The sequence below is a fragment of the Engystomops pustulosus genome, chromosome 3, assembly GCF_040894005.1.
Source record: "Engystomops pustulosus chromosome 3, aEngPut4.maternal, whole genome shotgun sequence".
NCBI lineage: Eukaryota > Metazoa > Chordata > Amphibia > Anura > Leptodactylidae > Engystomops > Engystomops pustulosus.
In genome coordinates, this window is record NC_092413.1 from 71,531,508 (window position 1) to 71,553,875 (window position 22,368).

Below are 22,368 nucleotides of genomic sequence, written 5' to 3' on the forward strand. Positions count from 1 at the left end.
AGAGGGGAAGGGGTGGGGGGGTGTAGTTAAAAGATATTTTCGAGGGATTTGTTAAGACCAGCTGGCATGAGGCACTGTAGTTTATATATCCAGTACATTTCACGTTTCTTTAAATAATTAAAAGGTTGGGGGGTAGAGGGAATTATATGCTCAATGGGTGTTATACTGAATTCTTTATAATTTTGTTTATGATGGAGGACCGCATTCCTCGATACACTATGGAGAAGAAAACCGTTAGTGATGTTACTACGATGTTTGTTCATGCAATCTCTCAATGGTTGAATCGTGCGGCCTATGTATTGTAATTTACAGGTACATTCAATCAAGTAGATTATAAAGCTAGAGCTACAATTAAGAAAACTTTTGATCTCAAACATCTCTCCAGTGGTATTGGATTGAAAAACGGACCTTCTGTGGCAAATGGTTTCGCAACATTTGCAAAGATTATGACCACATTTGAAACGGCCTAGAACTCTCGGAAAGAATGATAGGTCTGGTTTGTTTTTTTTGGAGGTGTGTAGCCGGCTTGGTGCCAAGATGTTCTTTAATGTGAGTGGTCGTCTGAAAGTGATGGTGGGGTTGGATGAGATACTGTTTTTAAGGTATAGGTCATGGAGCAATAAATTCCAATGCTTCTTGAGGATGTGCTTGATTTTACTACCATCATTGGAGTAGGTGGTAATAAAGTTGGCTTGGTTTAAAGGCATTCCTCTTGACTTAGGGCACCTGCCTTGGCGCAAGCAGAGGAGATAAGGGGAGGTGGGTAGCCTTTGACTTTGAACCTATCTCGTAGAACTGTGCTCTGTATATTGTAGTCGTCGTTGGTGGTACAGTTGCGCCTTATTCTCTTGAACTGGCCAAAGGGTATGTTTGTTTTCCATTTTTTGAAATGGTTACTTGTGAAGTCTAAGTAACTGTTGCTATCAACAGATTTAAAGTAGGTTTTAGTATGAATTTTTATGGTCAACATGAAAGACCGTAACATCAAGGAATTCGGCAAAATTAGGTACGATATTGGATGTAAATTCCAGACCCCACTCGTTGGTGTTTAGATCATTAATGAAGTCTAAAGCCTCCTTCTCACTCCCTTTCCAGATTATAAAAATATTGTCTCTATAGCGCTTATAGACAACGCAATTGCCGTAGGATGAGTGTGTGAAGATGTTCAGTTCTTCGAAGAGACCCACATACAAATTTGCGTAACTGGGGGCAACTTCAAGATGATGCATACTAGACATGTTGGAGTCTCGAGAGAAGAATTGCGAGGTGGCATGTATACCAAGGTCATGGGGAATTAAAGTGTATAGGGAGGAAATGTCCATGGTGATAAAGAGATAGGAGTCTACCGAGGGGACTGGAAGGATATGCCTGATCAAATCCGAAGTGTCTAGGGTAAAGGAATCCAGATTCTTAACGTATTTTTGGAAAAACAAATCTACGTAGTTCGACAAGTTGCCCGTGAGGGAGTTAATCCCAGAGATAATCGGGAGTCCGGGTGGATTGCTGGCATTTTTATGAGCCTTAGGCAAATAGTAAAAAGTTGCCGTTGCTGGTTCTTCTATTTTGAGATACTGAAGCTCCTTTTTGGAAAGGACCCCTAGTTTGAAGCCCTCGTCTAGAAGTGTGTATAGTTGTAACTTAAACTGGTGTGTGGGGTTCTTTTCTAGCTTTGAATAAAAGGTATCGGACAGGAGACAAAAGGATTCTTTGATATAGTCAGATTTATTTAGGAGAACAATCCCACCCCCCTTATCAGCGGGCTTGATACTGTCCTCATTGTTGGAGGATAGATCCTTAAGGGCCTTCCTTTCTTTAATTGTTAGATTGTTTCTGTGAGTATTTTAATTCTGTGTGCTAGACTTAAGGTCCTTAAAATCAGAAGAAACTAGCATATAGAGTGTTTCTATGTAGTTACCTTTATGATGTGTGGGTTAGAAGGTGGACCTCGGTTTCAAATCTGTAGGTATAATGGATGTGGGGTTGAGTATAGGATATTTGGTGGTGGTAGTGTGATCTTCAATAGTGTCTTTGTTGGGATTTACCATATTGAAGTGTCTTTTTAAGGTTAATTTCCGTATAAATCTATTCAAATCCACGAAAAATTCAAAATCGTCTGAAGTGGACGAGGGACAAAATGAAAGGCCCTTCTCTAGAGTTTTAGTCTCAATTTAATTCAGAACATAATTCAAGAGATTGAAGATTTTTACTAGGTTTACAAAGCTGGCTTTCTCAATGTCATCGGATGCTAGGGGGATGGTGCTGGGGGAATGGCAATATCCAAACCGGAGTTTACTTTAGTATCTTGAGTTTTGGTGTCTCTATCAGCGATTCTTCTTCTGAGGATGGAATGCAGAGATCTGCGTTTGCCTCCTCTACTTCCTCTCTTGTGAGTTTTTTTCTTTTTATGCCTAGAGGGGCTGCCATGTGTACCGTTTCTCTTATATTGAGATTCGGTGTATAGTGAAATGTGGGAGTCTTCTTTAACACTTCTTTAACACTAAAAAAAGAAGAACTTGACTCATTGGTGGAGGGAGAATCTTGTGATCGGTCAATAGGGATCCCTCTATTGAGAGAGGTCACTCGCGGGGTAAAAAAATAGAGCCTCCTCTTGTGGACTGTCGGATGTCAGACTACTGTCATGTACAGTGAGAATGGATGCATTGGGTTCTGTATATTTGCCAGAGGGCAGAGTGGGTTTAGGCAATTCGAAGTCAAACGAACAATTAGATGGAGGGTTGTGTGGCTGGGCTGTTGACGCGAGTCTGGTGGTGAAAGTCTTGGGTCTGGTGGACTGATTTTTCCTAACTGGTGGGGCAGGGCCTATGGATGTTTTTTTCGAGGTAACAAAGGTACGCCCATATGTGGTGGTGGTAAGTGGAGAATTTTTATGGTGTGTTTTATTGTGTGTTTTGATGGGCCACTTTTTTGCAGTCTGATTATTGGCCATACAGGAAAAGGGTTAGTTTCGGGGAGGGTGAGCCCCACCAGGGGGGGGGTGTAGTGTAGGTATTGGTAAATCTATTACTATTCGGGTTAGTTTTGCTACTTTTTGTCCAGAATTTTATATTGTTAGAATTCTAGTCAATGCGGTCTCTCTCAAGTTTTCCCGTTTTTTTTATTAAGAATATCTTTCTCAAAAGATTCTTTATCAAGATTTAGTCTATTGTTCAGTTTATGGTATAGTGGATGCTGTTCATAGGTTAACCAGCAACGGCAACTTTTTACTATTTGCCTAAGGTTCATAACAATACCAGCAATCCACCCGGACGCCCGATTATCTCTGGGATTAACTCCCTCACGGCCAACTTGTCCCACTATGTAGATTTGTTTTTACAAAAATACGTTAAGAATCTGGATTCCTTTACCCTAGACACTTCGGATTTCATCAGGCACATCCTTCCAGTCCCCTGGGTAGACTCCTATCTCTTTATCACCATGGACATTTCCTCCCTATACACCAGTGGTGGCGAACCTATGGCACGCGTGCCAAAGAGGGCACGCAGAGCCCACACTGCAGGCACGCGTACCATCTCCCCATTCTTATCAAAGTCGGAGCTCCGGCAGCCACTGCATCCTGAAGCTGATCGGCTCTGCTCTCACTAGTGATGCCTTAGTGAGACAGTAGCAGCCGATCAATGCCCGCCCCTCCTCCTCTTCAGCCCGGGAAGACAAGTACAGCAGTATGAGGAGTGAGAGTCCACAGAAGGAAGCCTGCAGCATCAGAAGATGATAAGAGGTCAGGAGCTGCTGGGGCTGATGTGTGTGGTTTGCACATCAGCAGTTCAGTGTTAGAGCTGCAAATGCCTTCAAAGGTTCTGTCAGGTGGCTTTGGGACACTAAACCAACTATAGGTAACTGTGATTTAGTGTCCCAAATCCCCCTGTATGACTGCTGTCTGTTGCCACATATATACTGGTCTGTGTCTGAAGCGCTCATCACTTGCATCAGGCGGCCAATGAAGCCAGCATAGCTCCACTGCAGGCAGCGCATGCACAATGTGGCCGGGTGCTATGCTGCATCACTGGCCGCACGGTGCATGTGATGAGGCAAGTATATATGTGGCCACAGACAGCTGTCATACGTGTGATCCCAAATCCACATGTGCCCACACCTTTCACCACCTCCCTGCCAAATTGGATCAAAATGTCACTTTTTAGCCATTTTGCAGCATGTAATAAAAACTGATCAAAAGTCTGTACGGTCCTCAAAATGGTAGCATTAAAAACATCAGGTCACCTCGGAAATAATTACACTACACACAGCTCCGTACACTGAAGTATGAAAAGGTTAGCGCCAAAAATGGCAAAATAAATAATTTTTTTTTGTACAGGTGGTTTCATTTTTGTAAATGTATGAAAATATTATAAAACCTTTATAAATTTAGTTTCCCCGTGATCGCACCCACCTAAAGAATATATGAGACATTTCATTTGTGGTGAACAGTGAAAGCAGTAAAATCCAAGCCCACAAGAAAATGGCACAAAAAATGGCACCAATTTCACTGCATTATGCAGAAAACAAACCCTCACAAAGCTCTTTACATGGAAAAAATAAAGTTAAATTTTTGAAAGTGAGTAGTGAAAAATGAAAATGCAAAAACAAAAAAGGGGTTAAGATGGCAATATTTGGTCCATAAGCAGACTAACTTATAGTCCCCCAGTCCCTGCCTCTACTCAGGACTGCTGTCACTGTATGGGGGTAATGATAATCAGTATATGGCGGTAATATTCCACACTGATGGCAGTAATACAGTAGTCATCACTATATTAGCTTCTAGTATAGTGTTATTATTGGTAATGTTGGCCTTTCTGTAGTGGTCTTTATAACCAGAATTATGCTATTTATGTGGTTGTAATGGTGGCGTCATGATGTCAAAGTGTTATTTGTCTCTTGTATAGTGGTATTGTGGCACTATTGGGCTAAATTGCTGTGTTGGCACCTTGCAATAGAAACGTTGGCTTTGGTTTGCAGTTTGGGCACTCGGTCTCTTAAAGGTTCGCCATCACTGCTATACACTATAATACCCCATGACCTTGGTATACATGGCACCTCGCAATTCCTCGCTCGAGACTCCAACATGTCTAGTACGCAGAGCAACTTCATCTTGAGGGCAATTTCATTTATTCTCAATCACAATTTCTCTTTTTGTAAAATCCAAAAAGTATCCAAAGCACCAGCATTCAGCACATCCTATTGAAGCTATATACAATATGAGGAAAGATATGTCTAAAATACTTTATCTTTAATATAAATCATAAAAACATAAACAAGACCAGTATATGTAGCTACATACAAATGATAAGTTAATTACACAATCCACAATAAATGGTATAAGATATTGCTTATGAGATCTTATTCCGTTGTAAGTAACTGTTCACATTCCTACCATCAAAAATTCAAAGTGTTTTTAAAAGTCACATAGCATAAAATAAACAACATTCTCCACTTGTTGCACTAATAATGTTTTCAAGTAATTTGCACTCTGGATAATATATTCACACTTGTTGTGTAACGTTCTTGTAAGCAGTGTCATAACACTTTTTTTGACTTTTTGAAAAAATGTTGTAGTGTGCAATCTGCACTTTCAACAGATAAATTGCAACCTTGTGTTGTAAAGAACGTCCTGTGTAGTCTCCCAGTAGAGTTAAGCGCTGTGGTAGGAACAGAATGATATTCACACAATACTTTGTTGTTGAGATATGGTGCAATATGTTGTTGTATGTAGTTGGTGTATCAAACACCACAAGATCAATGATACATTCTCATATTGTATGTATGTATGCAACATATTTCTTTTAGTTGCAACAATGAAAAATGGAGATGAAATGTGGTAACGTTACTCACGGCCCCTGCTAAGCACTTTGTGTAAACGTGTATCTCCTTCGGCTTTGTCTCTGCTTGACTGCGCATGTGTGGAGGCCAATTGAATGGTTACGGAGCTCCGTTTCTTACAACATGCGGTTTCTGTTGAGAGTAATTCCAACTCATCAGCTCTCCCGGTTTGCTTTGGACATCACGCTGTGTTTCCTCTTTTCAAAGAGATTTCCTTTTCTATGAAACACAGGTGCTGTGCGTGGGGAGTAAAATGAATAAAAGCGGATTCAATGGAGACGTGCACTTGCTGCCAAACGCGTTTCGGAGGTTCGCCCTCCTTCTTCAATGGCTAACCTTCCTTGTGTGTCCCCGTCTCTTTTATGCTTATTTCCTATAGAAAACAGGAACTAGATTGGGTAAGATCAAAAAATGGAAAACAGGAACTGGATTCAGTAGGATCAAAAAGTGTACTGGATTTCTCCATTTAGAATGGTCTCCATTGATACATTTCTCATATGTTTATATTGCACATAGTTCTGAAATGGTTATGAGGTGCTCTGCTGTGTGTCAGATATTATACACCAAGAACTAAATATTCTTTGTATATATAAAACAGTCACATATTGAATATTAAATACACATTATGAACGTGAGTGTAATGAAAATGGACATGCATTTGTGTCTATCACATTGAAATATAGGAATATACCGAGACAAAATAGATAGAATAAATTGATAAACAAAATGAATCAAAAGAAAATGCTGAATTTCCGCTGCATGGATGGAACTAAGTGGGGGCATGTGTGCTGAGTAACAGCCGGATGCATATCCCCAGTCAGAACCCCCCAGATAGCAGAAAGCCCGCAAAAACAAGTTTCTAAAAAGTTTATAAAAAAACGTTTACAAAAATTTACAAAAAGCCAAATAACTCCATTTCTGCTTTCAGACCCCTCAGAATAATGGTTTGAAACTCAAAAATGACTCTGCTCTAGACATTTTGGCGATATAGTTCCCTCCCCGCCAATCTCTTGCAACTGTGTGTAATGCACAAAATTTCAAAGATCTTGGGTCTTTATTGTGAAATTTTGAATAGTGTAAGGACAAAGAGTGGTTGACAAAGCCTGCTCTAATATTTCTAATGTGTTCCCCAACTCTTTCTTTCAAAGGTCTGTAGGTTCATCCTATATATTGTAACCGGCACTGACACTCCAAAATGTAGATAGTGCCTTTTGTGTTACAAGTTAAAAATTCTTTAATTTCTACTTCAAAATTATTACTAGTGGATTTTACACACATTGGGGCAAATTTACTTACCCGGTCCATTCGACCTTACTAAATTTGTTCTTTATCCAGAACACCTTTTGGACTCAGCTTTGGTAAAAGTCAAATCTTTGGAGAGGAAAACCTTTTTTTGAAGAAAAAGAGGTAGAAGTCAATATAAAAACAAGAACAGAAACCAATATTGTATTACCATTCAATGCAGATTACCGAAGTACAGAAAAGGTTTTAAAAAAACATTGGTATTTATTAAAGAAGGATAAAATTCTGGGAATGTCATTACCAGATGACCTTACTAAATTTGTTCTTAACTGTAGGGGCCACTTTGTTGTTCAGATTTAGAAAACGGTAGAAGGAAGCGCGGGCACCGCGCAGACACCTAGTCCAGGTAGCACAACGCAGTGGAGTGGACAGGGGGTGTATATGCAGGCAGATGACTATTCCGTGGTGGTGCTCAATCTCAAAATAGCAAAAGTCCGATAAATAGAAAGAAAGGATGAGATGGCACTCACCGGTGGTGAAAAAGTCTTCTTTTATTGGTGCAGGGTAAAATACAGGGAGGCACGCAGTGCCGCTGAGCCGACGGGCCGTTTCGCGCCACTCGGCGCTTTCTCCAGGCTAATCTGTTGTTCAGATTTTGTGCTTTGGTGTACACTACGGGAGGCTTGTCTGGTAATGACATCCCCAGAATTTTAGTTCCATCCATGCAGCGGAAATTCAGCATTTTCTTTTGATTCATTTTATTCTATCTATTTTGTCTCGGTATATTCCTATATTTCAATGTAATAGACAGAAATACATGTCCATTTTCATTACACTCATGTGCATAATGTGTATTTAATATTCAATATGTGACTGTTTTATATATACATATATACAAAGAATATTTAGTTCTTGGTGTATAATATCTGACACACAGTAGAGCACCTCATAACCATTTCAGAACTATGTGCAATATAAACATATGAGAAATGTATCAATGGAGACCATTCTAAATGGAGAAATCCAGTACACTTTTTGATCCTACTGAATCCAGTTCCTGTTTTCCATTTTTTGATCTTACCCAATCTAGTTCCTGTTTTCTATAGGAAATAAGCATAAAAGAGACGGGGACACACAAGGAAGGTTAGCCATTGAGGAAGGAGGTAGAACCTCCGAAATGCGTTTGGCAGCAAGTGCACGTCTCCATTGAATCCGCTTTTATTCATTTTACTCCCCACTCACAGCACCTGTGTTTCATAGAAAAGGAAATCTCTTTGAAAAGAGGAAACACAGCGTGATCTCCAAAGCAAACCGGGAGAGCTGATGAGTTGGAATTACTCTCAACAGAAACCGCATGTTGTAAGAAACGGAGCTCCGTAACCATTCAATTGGCCTCCACACATGCGCAGTCAAGCAGAGACAAAGCCGAAGGAGATACACGTTTACACAAAGTGCTTAGCAGGGGCCGTGAGTAACGTTACCACATTTCATCTCCATTTTTCATTGTTGCAACTAAAAGAAATATGTTGCATACATACATACAATATGAGAATGTATCATTGATCTTGTGGTGTTTGATACACCAACTACATACAACAACATATTGCACCATATCTCAACAACAAAGTATTGTGTGAATATCATTCTGTTCCTACCACAGCGCTTAACTCTACTGGGAAACTACACAGGACGTTCTTTACAACACAAGGTTGCAATTTATCTGTTGAAAGTGCAGATTGCACACTACAACATTTTTTCAAAAAGTCAAAAAAAGTGTTACGACACTGCTTACAAGAACGTTACACTACAAGTGTGAATATATTATCCAGAGTGCAAATTACTTGAAAACATTATTAGTGCAACAAGTGGAGAATGTTGTTTATTTTATGCTATGTGACTTTTAAAAGCACTTAGAATTTTTGATGGTTGGAATGTGAACAGTTACTTACAACGGAATAAGATCTCATAAGCAATATCTTATACCATTTATTGTGGATTGTGTAATTAACTTATCATTTGTATGTAGCTACATATACTGGTCTTGTTTATGTTTTTATGATTTATATTAAATATACAGTATTTTAGACATATCTTTCCTCATATTGTGTATAGCTCCAATAGGATGTGCTGAATGCTGGTGCTTTGGATACTTTTTGGAATTTTCAATTTTTTCTTGTTTAGTGATACTCTAAACCAGAGGTCCCGCTGTACGAGGGGGCGGCACCGTGCTCCCGCCAGCCGGCCCGCATCCTATTCCCACCTGCCCTCCGGCCCGCGCCCCAGCCGGCAAGAGGCTCCCTGCGCCAGCCGGCACTGAGCTGTCGCCTGCCCCTTCTGCCGGCCGGAAAGCGCCGAGTTCCCGCCGGCTCCCCGGAACCGAGGTCCCGTTTGCACGCGCTCCGGCCACCATCATTCTCCCGCCCGCGCTCTGGTCCCTGCCTGCCGAAACCAAGCTGCCCGCTCCCAGGCACCGAGCTACCGCCCGCTGTCAGCCATGACCATGCGACCGCCTGCAGACCGGCACGACGAGCTCTCAAGTGCCTGGCCAGCATGCACCGATCTTCCGCCTGCCGACCACCTGGCACCGGGCTCCTGTCTGTATGCCAGTTGGCCGGCACCATGCTGCGGCTCCCCGCATACCTGTCAGGACCATAAAAAAAAGGTAATGTAACTTTATCTGTGCATGTATATATTTATGTGTTCGTGTATGTATATGTGTGTGTATATGTGTATGTGTGTATAAGTGCATATGCTGTATGAGTGTTTATGTATATTCTGTATATGGTGTGTGTGTATATATATATATATATATATATATGTAAGTATGTATGTGCAGTGTGTGCATATGCTGTATATACTGTTTGTATATGTGTGTATATATGCTGTATGTATATGTAGTATTTGTGATATTTATCAGAGCTTCTATTTTGTACTACATGGCAATACGCTGTATGAATTTTATACTACATGGCGATATGCTGTATGCATTTCATACTACATGGCGATACGCTGTATGCATTTTATACTACATGGCGATACGCTGTATGCATTTTATACTACATGGGGGGACGCTGTATGCATATTATACTACATGGGGGGACGCTGTATGCATATTATACTACATGGGGGGACGCTGTATGCATTTTATACTACATGGGGGGACGCTGTATGCATTTTATACTACATGGGGGGACGCTGTATGCATTTTATACTACATAGGGGGACACTGTATGCATTTTATACTACATGGGGGGACGCTGTATGCATTTTATACTACATGGCGGTATTCTGTATGCATTTTATACTACATGGTGATACGCTGTATGCATTTTATACTACATGGCGATACGCTGTACGCATTTTATACTGCATGGCGATACGCTGTACGCATTTTATACTGCATGGCGATACGCTGTATGCATTTTATACTGCATGGCGATACGCTGTATGCATTTTATATTACATGGCGATACGCTGTATGCATTTTATACTACATGGCGGTATTCTGTATGCATTTTATACTACATGGTGATACGCTGTATGCATTTTATACTACATGGCGATACGCTGTACGCATTTTATACTGCATGGCGATACGCTGTACGCATTTTATACTGCATGGCGATACGCTGTATGCATTTTATACTACATGGCGATACGCTGTATGCATTTTATACTACATGGCGATACGCTGTATGCATTTTATACTACATGGCGATACGCTGTATGCATTTTATACTACACGGCGATACGCTGTATGCATTTTGCATTGCTTTATTTTTACACCAAACCAATATGATGGATCTGGTCCGGACACTCCCTGATATCTTATATTATAAGCTCCACCTCTCCATACTACATGGCGATACGCTGTATGCATTTTATACTACATGGCGAGACGCTGTATGCATTTTATACTACATGGCGATACGCTGTATGCATTTTATACTACATGGCGATACGCTGTATGCATTTTGCATTGCTTTATTTTTACACCAAACCAATATGATGGATCTGGTCCGGACACTCCCTGATATCTTATATTATAAGCTCCACCTCTCCATACTACATGGCGATACGGTGTATGCATTTTATACTACATGGCGATACGGTGTATGCATTTTATACTACATGGCAATACGCTGTATGCATTTTATACTACATGGCAATACGCTGTATGCATTTTATACTACATGGCGATACGCTGTATGCATTTTATACTACATGGCGATACGCTGTATGCATTTTATACTACATGGCGATACGCTGTATGCATTTTATACTACATGGCCATACGCTGTAAGCATTTTATACTACATGGCCATACGCTGTAAGCATTTTATACTACATGGCGATACGCTGTATGCATTTTATACTACATGGCGATATGCTGTATGCATTTTGCATTGCTTTATTTTTACACCAAACCAATATGATGGATCTGGTCCGGACACTCCCTGATATCTTATATTATAAGCTCCACCCCTCCATAACCCCACCCCATATGACCAAAGCCCCGCCCCCACCGGGCCATGGAAAACTGGTCTAGCTTAAAGCCGGTCCCTGGTGCAAAAAAGGTTGGAGACCTCTGCTCTAAACTACCCAACAGCACAGCTTTTAGAAATCATCTGCAGGTGGGAAGTGTTTGCTGAGTAGCCCCAACTATTTCTATTTTTGCATATTTCTCTTTTTGTGACCAGATTTTTATTCAAAAAAGAGGTACAGCGATGGGGAGCAAATTTGCCCCCAGTTACGCAAATTTGTATGTGGGTCTCTTCGAAGAACTGAACATCTTCACACACTCATCTTACGGCAATTGCGTTGTCTATAAGCGCTATATAGACAATATTTTTATAATCTGGAAAGGGAGTGAGAAGGAGGCTTTAGACTTCATTAATGATCTAAACACCAACGAGTGGGGTCTTGAATTTACATCCAATATCGTACCTACTTTTGCCGAATTCCTTGATGTTATGTTCTTTCATGTTGACCATAAAATCCATACTAAAACCTACTTTAAATCTGTTGCTATCAACAGATTTAGACTTCACAAGTTACCATTTCAAAAAATGGAAAACAAACATACCCTTTGGCCAGTTCAAGAGAATAAGGCGCAACTGTACCACCAACGACGACTACAATATACAGAGCACAGTTCTACGAGGTTCAAAGTCAAAGGCTACCCACCTCCCCTTATCTCCTCTGCTTGCGCCAAGGCAGGTGCCCTAAGTCAAGAGGAATGCCTTAAACCAAGCATAAGGAAAACTGGTGAATCTTTCAACGAAGCTAACTTTATTACCACCTACTCCAATGATGGTAGTAAAATCAAGCACATCCTCAAGAAGCATTGGAATTTATTGTTTCATGACCCATACCTTAAAAACAGTATCTCATCAAACCCCACCATCACTTTCAGACGACCGCTCACATTAAAAAACATCTTGGCACCAAGCCGGCTACGCACCTCCAAAAAAAACAAACCAGACCTATCATTCTTTCCGAGAGTTCTAGGCAGTTTCAAATGTGGTCCTAATCTATGCAAATGTTGCGAAACCATTTGCCACAGAAGGTCCGTTTTTCAACTGGAGAGATGTTTGAGATCAAAAGTTTTCTTAATTGTAGCTCTAGCTTTATAATCTACTTGAAAGAATGTACCTGTAAATTACAATACATAGGCCGCACGATTCAACCATTGAGAGATCGCATGAACAAACATCGTAGTAACATCACTAACGGTTTTCTTCTCCATAGTGTATCGAGTAATGCGGCCCTCCATCATAAACAAAATTATAAAGAATTCAGTATAACACCCATTGAGCATATAATTCCCTCTACCCCCCAACCTTTTAATTATTAAAAGAAACGTGAAATGTACTGGATATATAAACTACAGTGCCTCATGCCAGCTGGTCTTAACAAATCCCTTGAAAATATCTTTTAACTACACCCCCCCCACCCCCTCCCCTCTTGAGAATCAGATATTTACTCATCTATACCCATCTCGCATTTTAATACATGTTCCTATATATCTCACTCACTGCTACCATTTTCTACATATTCTTTTAATTTAATTTATTGGGTCCAATACTTCATATAGTTATACAATAATTTTATTAATTATCATTGTGTATGTTCTTCCTTCCCTATGAACTCTATTTTTCATATGATTAATTGTACTTTTTTGCTTCATTTATAGATTTATTCATATATATGCATTAATTTTATCTATTTTTATCTATATGTATGTATTTATATCCATAATTACTCTAATTATTCTATATCTTTTATGATCAGTACGAGGTACTACTACACAATAATTCCATTATAATCATCTATCTAGTTACACTTATGTATTCCCAATTATCTATAGCCATTTATTTAATATGTATATACTTTTGTGTTTGGTATATTTGACATTTATCTATGCACTTACCCCTTTACTTCACATTGCCCCCCAAACCTTGTCCATTATATTATCTCACTGCCTATATTGGCTACTTTTCCTTTCCTTTATTTCTATATCTAACCTATTACCATCGGCTGCCTGCCAGTACAACCTAGTTTCTGTTACAGTGCGCATGCGCCGGCTTTCGCTGTCACACACACACGCAGGCGCCGGCGCTCTCGTGTATATAATTGACTGATTACCCGCGCGCTCGCATCAGCAGCTGACCGCCTGAGCAACAACTCAGCGCTTCCATGTAAGTGTCTATGGATTTACCCCCCTTGTTGCATCTTCCTTTTAAACTTCTAGCTATATTTTATTACGCTCTATATGTTTTCTAGTCACCCATCTCCCTCTACTATGTTCATCTACCTAATATTTTTTATCTTTTATACTACATTATATATTTTGACAACTACACTTAATTACCCATGTTTACTTATAATTCAACTAACTATAGCTGTTTAATTCATATTTAATTCTTTACTATTTTTATTTTCTTTTACACATTTGTAATTCTTTAATTACTACTTAACATTTTAATTACCTAATCATTTATGCCATCATTACCACTTTTTCAGCTTGATGGTATTCCAGCCCACTTTATTTGTACATTACTCGAATGCTCTAATACTTATCCTTAATCCACTGTCTCTCAGTATCCAATTGTAAACTCTATGTATTACTGGTTATCCATTACATGGCTATTTTATGCACCATATATATATTTTTGCATTCACTCTCGCTGAAATTGCAATTTTACATGTATTAATTAATATGTGTCTAAATTCATAAGTGTTCACTGTATTTTATTTCATTTTATGTATCTATTTTATTAGTTTTGGTCTGACGAAGGGGTTTCCCCGAAACGCGTTACCATTGGATTTTTATTGCTACCAATAAATATTGTCAATTCCGTTACACTTGAAGATTTCATTTTGGTTACAAGCGCACCCACCTGGCTCTCTCCTTTTTCGCATTTCTGTATCATCTAGGTCAGTGGTGGCGAACCTATGGTACGGGTGCCAGAGGGGGCACTCAGAGCCCTCTCAATGGGCACCTGCTCCATCACACCAGTGCAGAGTTCGCCAGACAGCACTCAAGGCCTCTTGCAGTCCCAGGTAGTCCAACCCTAGAAGGAAGCTAATATGATCCAAACTTCTTCTCCTTCTTTCTACTGTATTGGTGTCCTCCGGTGCCTATACAATTTAAATCTCTGACAGCGCAGTGAGTAAAAAGTTACTGCTTAAATTGTCCCATTGGCACTTTGCGAAAAATACATGGGTTTTGGTTGTAGTTTGGGCACTCAGTGTCTAAAAGGTTTGCCATCGCTGCTCTAGGTGAACTAGATTTGAACTAGTTTTGTTCTTTCTATGCTGCCCAATAGTACCCAACACTACTTCTTTACAATGAATGATATCTCTTGCAGAAAGAAGTTGTTTAAGGAAGAAATTGTATGCACCATTAATCCCTTAAGGACCAAGCCACTTTACGGCTTCCGGACCAAGCACGATTTTTTAAATCTGCCCTCTGTCGCTATTAGTGGTTATAACCTTCAAATACTTTAACATAATCAGGTCATTTAAAAATTGTTTTCTCGTCACACATTGTTCTTCAAATTAAAAATTGCCAAAACCTATATTTACAGACACCTGCTCAGTTTTCAAGTGACTTTGAGAGGCCTAATAATAGTAAAACCACATAAATTACCCCATTATCGAAACTACACCCCTCAATGTCTGAGAAACCAACTTTAGAAGTTTGTTATGCCTATAGGTATTTTACAGGGGTAAAACAAAGTGGAGGTGAAATTTAAAATTTGTGACTTTTTTTAACACTACATTAATTTTGGCCCAAAATTTAAAATTCACAAAGGATTAAATGACAAAAAGCTCCACCCAATTTCTCCCGAGTACACTGATACCCCATATGTCGTATAGAAGGGAAGGAGGCGCCATTCAGAGCAGAGTTGCATTATCACATTTTACAGGCCATAAAATGTTTATTTTTTTTTGTAACGTAGACATATGGGGACTTATTATTTCCGGGATGAGATCCACTTTTGAGTTGAATCATTTAGGGGGGTTCAACAGCTAATTTTTGGACAAGCGCCTTCCAGCTTGTCCAGCGCCGAAACGCGTAGTTCCTCTATATTATGATAAAAAGGATATGATTTTAACGGAGATGCGCTATCATTGTGGATTCCTCTGACTTGCAAAAGTGATCTACCCCTTGTTTGCCACAAGCCACCTGGGAGACACACCAAACGTGGAAGAAGGCGTTCTGGTCAGATGAAACCAAAATCAAACTTTTTGGCCACAATGCCAAACAATGGGGCAGATTTACTTACCCGGTCCATTCGCGATCCAGCGGCGCGTTCTCTGCGGTGGATTCGGGTCCGGCCGGGATTCATTAAGGCAGTTCCTCCGACATCCACCAGGTGGCGCTGAAGAGCATCGGAACGCACTCAAGTTCACCGGCCTATTCCTAGTGAAGGTAAGTGCAAGCTCCGCGACACTTTTTTTCTTTTAAATGCGGCGGTTTTTCAGAATTGGCCACGCCCCCAATTTCTGTCGCGTGCATGCCAGCGCCGATGCGCCACAATTTGATCGCGTGCGTCAAAATCCTGGGGCAATTCAAGCAAAATCGCCGCAAATCGGAAATATTCAGGTAACACGTTGGGAAAACGCGAATCGGGCCCTTAGTAAATGACCCCCAATATGTTTGGTATAAATGCAACACAGCTCATCACCCTGAACACACCATCCCCACTGTCAAACATGGTGGGTGCAGCATCATGGTTTGGGCCTACTTTTCTTCAGCAGGGACAGGGAAGATGGTTAAAGATGGTCTATGATTAAGAGTCACAAGGTCTTCAAAACGCGTAAAATGTGTGGATCTACTACTCTCTGATGTTGCCAATTTGTCTGTTACTGGTTTTATGAGGAAGAAATAAAGAAACAAAGATTTATTGAGAATTCATCCCTGTGGACTTGCTGCTTCATTTCAACAAACCTCTCCTATTATTTGCATGCTATCAGCACTTCAGCCTTTTAGAACCGTGCAAAGCCAGGTGCGCTGGATTGATTAAATACGTTTTTTTTCTTCGAAGATGGTTAAAATTGATGGGAAGATGGATGGAGCCCAACACAGGACCATTCTGGAAGAAAACCTGTTGGAGTCTGCAAAAGACCCGAGACTGGGACAGGGATTTATCTTCCAAGATGACAATGATCCCAAACATAAAGCAAAATCTACAATAAACAAATAAACGTATCCAGGTGTTAGAATGTCCAGACCTGAATACAATCAAGAATCTGTGGAAAGAGCTGAAAACTGCTGTTCACAAAGGCTCTCCATCCAACCTCTATTAGCTCAAGCTGTTTTCCAAGGAAGAATGGGCAAGAATTTCAGTCTCGTCATGTGCAAAACTGGTAGAGACTTACCCCAAGCAACAGCAAAAGGTAGCCCTACAAAGTATTGACTTAAGGGGGGCAAATAATATTGCACACCCCAATTTTAAGTTTATTGTTTTTTACAAAAGTTTAAAGTATCTAATAAAGTTCATTACTTCACAATTGTGCCCCACTGTTTGATTCTTCACCAAAAAAATTACAATTTTATATCTTTACGTTTGAAGCCTAAAATTTGTTAAAAGGTAAAAAAGTTCAAGGGGGCCGAATACTTTCACAAGGCACTGTAGTTATTCCCTAGGCCGATACACATGGGTGCGATGTCAATTACTGCTGCAGATTTGGGTGCAGAATTTAACCTTTGTAATGCAAAGGTTAGAATCCATCCAAACCACAGAAACATCACTCTCCCTGGGCTAAGGCCCTATGAGTAAAGACCTAATTAAGATCTTTTCACCAACCCAGAAAGAAATACTTTATCTGGAAGAGTTAGAAACTAACAAGTTAGATAATGGGATTCTTCAATAACATATAAGTATATCTTGTGCATCAACAATCCAGTTATTTTCTCTTTCTCCCCTTGAGGGAATGATCCTGACAGGCAGGTATGCCTGTCCTTTTAAATCATTGTCTGACAAACTTCATCTTAAAACAGAGACTGACAGTTGAGTTTTAATACATCTATTAAAATGATGTATACATCTATTAAAATGTATGCACTGCTTTTTTGATAGGTTAAGTGAATCCGCCTTTTTTTCCCTCATCAGCCAGACATTCCTGTCCATAAAATGGCTGCATATCGAGGGTCATGTGATTTATATCTGTCCATGAACAATTGCCATGCCAGCACTTATGATAGTATTCGTGAATATAACATCAAGGTTCTGGCAGGGCAATTGCTTTTGAACAGATACAGGATCACATGACCCTCCATCTGTGGCCATTTTATGTCCAGGAATGTCTGGCTGATGAGATAGAAGATATGAGGCTTCACTTTACATATCAAGAGAGCAATGGAGATCTTTTAATATATGTATATTGGTAAATTGCTGAATATCTTGCCACCTACACTTAACAAAAAACATGAACAAATGTTTGAAATTCAGAACAATCAATAGATGTATATTGGTAAAGTGGCCAACCACTTTAAGAGCAATCACAATATCTCTGGTTCTTGACTTGCAATGTTTTTGGAAAATTTTAATTTCTATGGGGAAGTTCTTTGTTGACTTGAATACCATGAGAGTGATATACCTGAAGTATATCAATAATTCAAGCAGCATGACTAATATGGAAGGAAAAAAATATTTATTTAGTTTTTTAATGTAAATTTTACTTGTAATTGTTCACATCAGCAAAAATGTACATAAAGTAACAGTTATAGATTCTGAAGGGTAAAAAACGGAATGCTCTTACCAGTTCAGCAGAGACTTTGCGGTGTTCATGGACATTAGATTACAGGGATCTTTAACCCCTTCCAGACATTTGACGTAATAGGACTGCATCGCGAAAGGTGCGTTCCCACAAAATGCAGTAATATTATGTCATGCTTCTGGCACCGGCTCCTTAACGGAGCTGGTGCCAGAAGCTGCGGGTGTCGGCTATATATCATAGCCGACACCCTCCTCTAACACCCGCGATCGGAGATTTCTCCGATCGCGGGTGTTAACCCCTGACACGCCGCGGTCGCGCTGACTGCGGCGTGCAAGGGGCATTACCGGAGGGTACGCTGCTCCGATCGCAGCCCCGGGACTGCCAGTGCTGCGCGATCCTCTTCTATGTGCCGGGTCCCTTCCTTCTGGCAGGACCCGGCTGTAACACACTGAGCATGTGCAACATCTGTATTACACTGTGTAAGGTGAAGAATAGCTTGAACAAGTGATCAGTGGATCACTTGTTCAAGCTAACCTGTAAAAGTTAATTAAAAAAAAGTAAAAACATTAAATAAAATCATTTTTTAATAAAAAGAATTAAATAGTTAAAGTCCCCGAAACACAAAGATTCCCTATAAAGTGAAAAACCCCCATAAAATCGCCAAAAAACCCCACGTATTTGGTATTGCCGCGTCCGTAACAATCCATACAATAACTCAGAAACATTATTGGGCCCACTCGGTGAACGCCGTAAAAACAAAACCCGAAAAACACGCCAAAAATGTACATTTTTCATAAAATCTCTACACAAAAATGTTCTAAAAAGTGATCAAAAAAAGTTGTGTGCCAAAATGTTACCACTGAAGAGATGAACTCAACACGTAAAAAAATAAGCCCTAAACTAGCTCAGTCAACCAAAAAATATTAAAGTTACATCTCTGAAAAGATAGCGATGCAAAAACAAATGAGATTTCCTCTATATTAGTTTTTATCCAGTAAAATTGTAAAAATAAATGAAAAACTATATAAATGGGGCATCACCGTAATTGTAGTGACCTATAGAATAAAGATTTTTAGTATTTTTAGTGAACGGTGTACGACCCCCCAAAAATATGAAAAGAAAGAAAACCAAAATTGACAATTTTCTTTTCACCCATAATTTTAAGAGTTAATAAAATCTCATCAATGAGCTAATGACCCACTAAAATGAAGTATTTGTAAAGTGCATCTCATGCCGCAAAAAATAAGCACTTATATGTCCAAATTGCCAAAAAAATAAAGATTGTATAGCCAATAAAAAGTGACAATGCATAATCTGTTCTGAATGGCGCAGCTTCCCTTCGATGCCCTGGCGTGTGCCCATACAGCAGGTTACCACCACATATGGGGTATTGTTATATGCGGGAGGGATTGGGTATCAAATTTTGTGGAGCGTTTTGGCATTTTATCCACTGAGAATTTTTTGAAAAACACATTCATTTAGCCAAAAAAATTTTACTTTCAAAATTGCATCAGATTTTGTTTTAACCCCTGTAAAACAACTAAAGGGTTAACAAACTTCATAAAAGTTGTTTCACATACGTTGAGGGGTGTAGTTTCTATAATGGGGTAATTTATGGGGTTTTACTTTTATTTAGTGATTTGAAACCTGAGCAAGTCCCTCAATAGCAGAATAGCAAAATTTTTCAACTAACATGAAGTACAAAGTGTCACAAGAAAACTATTTCAAAATCACTTGGATATGTTAGAGCGTTCCAAAGTTATAACCACTTAGTGACAAAGAGCAGATTTGAAAAAAATGGGCCAAGTCAGGAACGTGAAAAGTGGCTTCGGCGTTAAGGGGTTAAAGTACCTGCATACCTGGACCATTCCCTATGGCAGTGGTGGCGAACCTATGGCACTGGTGCCAGAGGTGGCATTCAGAGCCCTTTCTGTGGGCACTCAGGCCTTCACCCAAACACATAGTTTGACAGACAGCACCCAAGCCTTCCTCCTGCGGTCCAACACAGCCCACAATGTGCAATACTCAGCGCTATTTAAATGCGACGTCCTTGGCTGCCGAGACTACAGGAGAAGCGAGAAGGTGTAGGAAGAGATGGATTTTCACTGGAGCTGCTGCTCTGGGTCCCCTGATCCTTCCTCTTCAGGGGACCCTGGAGGGAAGCTACAATCCAAATTTCTCCATCTTCTTTCTATTGTATTGGTGTCCTGGTGAAACCTGTTATTCAGCAGGGATCAATAAGTTATTGCTTAAATTTTCATGTTGGCACTTTGCGACTTGTAAGTTGGTTTTGGTTGTAGTTTGGACACTGTTTCTAAAAGGTTCGCCATCACTGCCCTATGGGATTCCTCAATGTCTCTACTGAATTGGTGCAGTGATTCAGTTTTTTACCCTCGAGTACCTATTACTGTTATTTTATGTACATTTTTGCTGATTTACATTTAAGCTGATTATAAATCGGATATCCTTATGCTAATAGTACCTGCAAAGGATTATGATTGGTGGGTAATAGGACTACACAGTGTTTACATCCATATTTGTAACCGACTTCTTTTTGTGTGGCTTGATGCACTTATTGACCCATATTTATTAACTGCTTAACGATTGCCCTATCATCTTTTTATGGCAGTCATTAAGAGTATTTCTTCTGACGCGCCACCTTTTTACGGCAGCACGTCAGAAGAAGATTTTGGGACATCGGGCACTGCAAGTGCTGGTGTCCGGCTATGATATCACAGCCCAGACCCGACACTAACGCCCAGGATTGGAAAAACTCAGATCCTAGGTGTTTAACCCCTTACACACCGCTGTAAAGCATGACTGCGACGTGTAATTTTGTCCCCCGTGGATCGGATCCAATCCCTCCTGCCACAGCCGGGGTCAAGTGTATTGCAGTGTAAGGGTTTACATAAAAAATGCAAATAAATGTATATTAAACACAAAGGGGCACATTTACTTACCCGGCCCATTCGCGATCCAGCGGCGCGTTCTCTGCACAGGATTCGGGTCCGGCTGGGATTTAAGATGGTAGTTCCTCCGCCGTCCACCAGGTGGCGCTGCAGCGCCGAAAATAATCTTAATGCCCCGGAATGCACCATCCCATAGAAGGTGAAGGTGAGCGCTCCCCAAGCGACACATTTTCGGTTTTTAAATGCGGCGGTTTTTCCGAATACGTCGGGTTTTCGTTCGGCCACGCCCCCCCGATTTCTGTCGCGCGCATGCCGGCCCCGATGCGCCACAATCCGATCGCGTGCGCCAAAAACCCGGGGCAATTCATGTACAAGCGGCGCAAATCGGAAATATTCGGGTAACACGTCGGGAAAACGCGAATCGGGCCCTTAGTAAATGACCCCCAAAAACACACAAAAAAGTACATATTTGGTATCACCGCCTCTGTATTAATCAGTACAATAAATCTAAATCAATATTCAACCAGCTGGGGGAACGACATTAACCCCTATGGGACTCAGCCTCTTTTGGCCTTAAGGACGCGGCCCCATTCTTCAAATCTGGCCTGTGTCACTATAAGTGGTTATAGCTTTGAAACGCTATGAGATATCCAGGGGATTTTAAGATTGTTTTCTCATGACACATTGTACTTCAAATTAGTTTAAAAATTTGGATGAAATCTTTTGCGTTTAGTTATGAAAAAAAAACAAAATTTGGCAAAAATTTGGAAAAATTCTTTATTTTCAACATTCTAAATTCTCTACTTTTGATGCAGATAGTCATAGCTCCCAAATAAATTCATAACTTACATTTCCCAAATGTCTGCTTTATGTTGGCATGGTTTTTTAAGATTCCACATATTTTACTAGAATGTTATGAGGCTCAGAATTTAGGTATACTTTTTCACATTTTTTGTAAAATCACCAAAACCTGTATTAGATGAACCTACTCAACTTCTAATTGACACTGAGAGGCCTAAATAATAGTGAGACTCGTAAATTACCCCATTATGGAAACTACACGCCTCAACGTATGAAAAACCACTTTTAAGAAGTTTGTTCACGCTTTACGTGTTTTATAGGGGTTAAAACAAAATGGAGGTGCAGTCTGCAA

The 22,368-nt window shown here is 40.1% G+C and overlaps 1 protein-coding gene across 2 annotated transcripts in view; it reads right to left on the reverse strand.

Annotated features, from left to right (window-relative positions):
* The window catches only part of TULP4 (TUB like protein 4), a 244,597-nt gene that overhangs the window by 185,081 nt on the left and 37,148 nt on the right, over window positions 1–22,368 (reverse strand). The window contains exon 2 of one of the 2 annotated variants that reach the window (XM_072141033.1): window positions 7,129–7,219. The exons of the other annotated variant lie outside the window; for it this stretch is intronic. The gene's annotated coding sequence lies outside the window, so the exon portion shown is untranslated. The remainder of the gene's footprint in view (window positions 1–7,128; window positions 7,220–22,368) is intronic. 2 annotated transcript variants of the gene reach the window in all.